The sequence below is a fragment of the Salvelinus sp. IW2-2015 genome, linkage group LG4q.1:29 (assembly GCF_002910315.2).
Source record: "Salvelinus sp. IW2-2015 linkage group LG4q.1:29, ASM291031v2, whole genome shotgun sequence".
In the NCBI taxonomy this organism is placed as follows: domain Eukaryota; kingdom Metazoa; phylum Chordata; class Actinopteri; order Salmoniformes; family Salmonidae; genus Salvelinus; species Salvelinus sp. IW2-2015.
Genome location: NC_036842.1, coordinates 90224856 through 90229621, shown reverse-complemented (window position 1 = coordinate 90229621; position 4766 = coordinate 90224856). Strand labels below are relative to the sequence as shown.

At 44.5% G+C, this 4766-nt stretch overlaps 1 protein-coding gene across 1 annotated transcript in view; it reads left to right on the top strand.

Moving 5' to 3' along the window:
• The first annotated feature begins 535 nt into the window (after window positions 1-535).
• The window catches only part of LOC111962794 (ETS domain-containing protein Elk-3), a 7581-nt gene continuing 3350 nt past the window's right edge, over window positions 536-4766 (top strand). The window contains exon 1 of the mRNA XM_023986119.2: window positions 536-761. The gene's annotated coding sequence lies outside the window, so the exon portion shown is untranslated. The remainder of the gene's footprint in view (window positions 762-4766) is intronic.

Sequence of the window (4766 nt, the reverse complement as noted above, 5' to 3'; positions counted from 1 at the left end):
GGGCGTGCTGCAGCACCATCAGCACACCTACTTCCTGCGACTATGTATACCTGAGACATGAAATAGATAGATGGGAGGGCATACAGGTTGGCCAAGTTATTKATGTGTAATTTGTCTAAATGGGTAATGGAAACACTTCAACCTCTACATTTCTATTGGACACTTTCAGTTTTTACAGCTGTTTTTAATCGACACAAGATAGTTTAACGGAAACACATTAAACTATCCGAACTTTCTAAATGTCCACAGAAAAACAACTGAACTTAATGGAAACCTAGCTACTGTTAGTCTACACTTGTTGTTTACGAAACATGTGACAAATACAATTGTATTTTATTGGATGTCAGCTTAACTGTTGAGTAAGTTGGAGAGTTACAATATTACCATGTGTGTTATAATTGTGAGCAATGTTGGCTATCGGCGCGTAGAGCGAGAGAGAGAGTGAGAGAGTGAGAGAGCGAGAGAGCGAGAGAGCGAGAGAGCGAGAGAGCGAGAGAGCGAGAGAGAGAGGAAAGGCGTGTTTACATAGACGTCAACACGCCTGGGGAATCGTAGGGAAGAGGAAGCCAGCCGGCTCTCTGTCTGCCTGCTCTAACTTCCTGCTCAGAAAAAGAAAAAGAAGCCAGGATCCTATTTCAGTCCAGCAGAGCCGTGTAGCCTAGCTAGACGGCAATCAGTCAGCATGGAAAAACAAGGGGTCATACAAATTTAATCATAAACGTTTTCAAGGAGTGGAAGGAAAGGCAAACAAAAGATCACAGGTAATGTGAAAACAAGTGAATGTGTTTTTATGTGACYTTATTATGTTTTTTCATTGTTTCTTTGATAGTGAAAAGTTAACATGGATTTTGAAAGGTAGGTTGATGAATTAGGTAAACTGATCTCAATTATTGTAGATGATATGTCTGAGTAGGCCACAGGTGGACAGGTTGTTTTGTTTCTAGTCTATACCAAAGTTCAACAGACATAAAGCTATATGTCTTGTTGCTGTTTATTCACATGTTTTACTGTAAACTCAGTGTAACAGAGGAATAGAATAGGACCTTTCAGCAACAGAGTTTCTAGTTTGTCTGGTCTGGAGTAGACTACACAACACTTCTACCAGCTTCCGGTTTGCATCGGTCTGGTAGTGAAAACATCTTCAAACTGTGTCAGTGAGACAGAAAAATAAATAGACAGTATTGGAGTCTGTCTATTTCAACTCTGTCTAATCTCCCGTGTGAATTATGTTTTAGTCATACTATTCTATTCAAAAGTAAGAGAACGAGACAGTTAGATAAATAGATCARAAAAAAAGAAGATGGGTATTATACAGAGCTACCGAGATTCAACTCAAAAGACCCCTTTATCATTCTGAAGCTGGCCGTATGTAACGACTATGGGGTTCACTCGCAATCGGTGGGTGGATTTTCCAGCGAGCGACGGACTGTGAATGTGAACAGGAAGAGAGCAGATTTAGTCATGGTTAAGTTGTCTCCACACACAGCACCTAATCACATTAGGAGTTTCCGTTCCCCAAAACACTGGATGGCTTTGTGTGAACTCTGAATAATCAGGAAGATCATGGTTCATATTACAAAGGTGACAAATGTTTTCGCACAAAACTGTGTTTAAATGATTGCTGAGATGACGTGGAAAGTTGAACTTAATTAAATCAAATCAAATTTTATTTGTCACATGCGCCGAATACAACAGTTGTAGTAGACCTTACAGTGAAATGCTTACTTACAAGCCCTTAACATGCAGTTATAAAGAAAATACTAGCCATTTGATTAGCTGTTCAGGAGTCTTATGGCTTGGGGGTAGAAGCTATTTTGAAGCCTCTTGGACCTAGACTTGGTGCTCTGGTACGCTTCCATGCGGTAGCAGAGAGAACACTCTATGACTAGGGTGGCTGGAGTCTTTTGACAATTTTTAGGGTCTTCCTCTGACACCGTCTGGTATAAAGGTCCTGGATGTCAGGAAGCTTGGCCCCGGTGATSTACTGGGCTGTACGCACTACCCTCTATAGTGCCTTGCGGTCYGAGGCCGAGCAGTTGCCATACCAGGCAGTGATGRAACCCGTCWGGATGCTCTCGATGGTGCATCTGTAAAACCTTTTGAGGATCTGAGGACCCATGCCAAATCTTTTCAGTCTCCTGAGGGGGAATAGGTTTTGTCGTGCCCTCTTCACGACTGTCTTGGTGTGCTTGGACTATGTTAGTTGGTTGGTGATGTGGATGCCAAGGAACTTGAAGCTCTCAACCTGCTCCACTACAGCCTCGTCGATGAAAATGGTGGCATGCTCGGTCCTCCTTTCCCTGTAGTCCACAATCATCTCCTTAGTCTTGATCACTTTGAGGGAGAGGTTGTTGTCCTTGCACCACACGGTCAAGTCTCTGACCTCCTCCCTATAGCTGTCTCAGCGTTGTCGGTAATCAGGTCTACCACAGTGTCATCAGAAAACTTAATGATGGTGTTGGAGTCGTGCTTGGCCAAGCAGTCATGAGTGAACAGGGAGTACAGGAGGGGGCTGAGCACGCACCCCTGAGGGGCCCCCGTGTTGAGGATCAGTGTGGCGGATGTGTTGTTACCTACTCTTACCACCTGGGGGCGGCCCATCAGGAGGTCCAGGATCCAGTTGCAGAGGGAGGTGTTTAGTCCCAGGGTCCTTAGCTTAGCGATGAGCTTTGAGGGCACTATGGTGTTGAACGCTGAGCAGTAGTCAATCAATAGCAGTCTCACATAGGTGTTCCTTTTGTCCAGGTGGGAAAGGGCAGTGTGGAGTGCAATAGAGGTTGCGTCATCTGTGGATCTGTTGGTGCGGTATGCAAATTGGAGTGGGTCTAGGGTTTCTGGGATGATGGTGTTGATGTGAGCCATGTCCAGGCTTTCAAAGCATTTCATGGCTACAGAAGTGAGTGCTACGGGTTGGTAGTCATTTAGGCAAGTTACCTTGGTGTTCTTGGGCACAGAGACTATGGTGGTCTGCTTGAAACATGTTGGTATTACAAACTCAGACAGGGAGAGGTTGAAAATGTCAGTGAAGACACTTGCCAGTTGGACAGCACATGCTCGGAGTACACGTTCTGGTAATCCATCTGGCCCTGCAGCCTTGTGAATGTTGTGAACCTTTTTCAAGGTCTTAATCACATCGGCTGCAGAGAGCGTGATCACACAGTCGTCAGGAACAGCTGATGCTCTCATGCATGTTTCAGTGTTACTTGCCTCGAAGCGAGCATAGAAGTTATTTAACTCGTCTGGTTGACTCATGTCACTGGGCAGCTCTTGGCTGTGCTTCCCTTTGTAGTCTGTAATAGTTTGCATGCCCTGCCACATCTGACGAGCGTCGGAGCCYGTGTAGTACGATTCGATCTTAGTCCTGTATTGACGCTTGCCTGTTTGATGGTCGGAGGGCAGCTTCCGGGTTTAGCTCAGTGTAAATGTTTCCTGTAACCCATGGTCTCTGGTTGGGGTATGTACATACAGTCACTGTGGGGACGACGTCCTTGATTCCGGATTCCGGGAAGAATCCCGGAACATATTCCAGTCTGTGCTAGCAAAACAGTCCTGTAGTTTTGCATCTGCTTCTTCTGAGCACATTTTTATAGACCYAGTCACTGGTGCTTCCTGCTTTAATTTTTGCTTGTTAGCAGGAATCAGGAGGATAGAATTATGGTCAGATTTTCCAAATGGAGGGTGAAGGAGAGCTTTGTACGCGTCTCTGTGTGTGGAGTAAAGGTGTTGTAAAAAGAAATTCCCCTCTGGTTGCACATTTAACATGCTGATTGAAATTAGGTAAAACTGATTTAAGTTTCGCTGCATTAAAWATTCCCCTGGCCACTAGGAACCCTAAACATAGAATTCCCTCTCTAAACAGTCATTTGTTTTGTCCAAGTATATGTCCAAGGGGTGGAGTGTGAGAGGGACAGTTTGACTTGATCTCATGACCCAGGCAGGCAGTGAGTCGGAAGTGGAACAGGATTGGGGAAATGCGCCCCATAGTGTTGGATCTCCCCTCTCCCTACCAATGTGTCCTTGACAGTAGAATAGGAGGAAGTCCTGACTTTGACAGTTTTGTGGTTTGACATAACAGATAGAAAACTCTAGGGATACTTTGTGCCGGAAATGTGTTCTGGCGATGTGTGTGTGTATGTTTGTGCGTATGTGTCTAGGTGTGTACATGTGTGTGTGTACTACGTAAGCGTGTGTCTTCATAGGGACTAGTCTTGTCTAAAAGTAGTGCACTTCAATAGCGGAATAGTCTTGTCTAAAGTAGTGCACTTCATAGGGAATAGTCTTGTCTAAAGTAGTGCACTTCATACGGAATAGATTTTGTCTGAAGTAGTGCACTTCATAGGGAATAGTTTTATCTGAAGTAGTGCACTTCATAGGGAGTAGTCTTGTCTGAAGTAGTGCACTTCATAGAGAATAGTCTTGTCTAAAGTAGTGCACTTCATAGGGAATAGTCTTGTCTAAAGTAGTGCACTTCATAGGGAATAGTCTTTGTCTGAAGTAGTGCACTTCATAGGGAATAGTCTTGGAAACTGTTCTGTTCTCTGGCTCTGGTTTAATATGAGACACTGGGACAAACTCAATGATCGGTGTTCTGATGAGGAAAGTGAAATATTATTGACCCTGATCAATGAATACATTATCAAACCTACACACACATGCACCCACACGTACGTACACACACACACACACACACACACACACACACACCACACACACACACACACACACACACACACAACACAACACACACACACACACACACACGACGG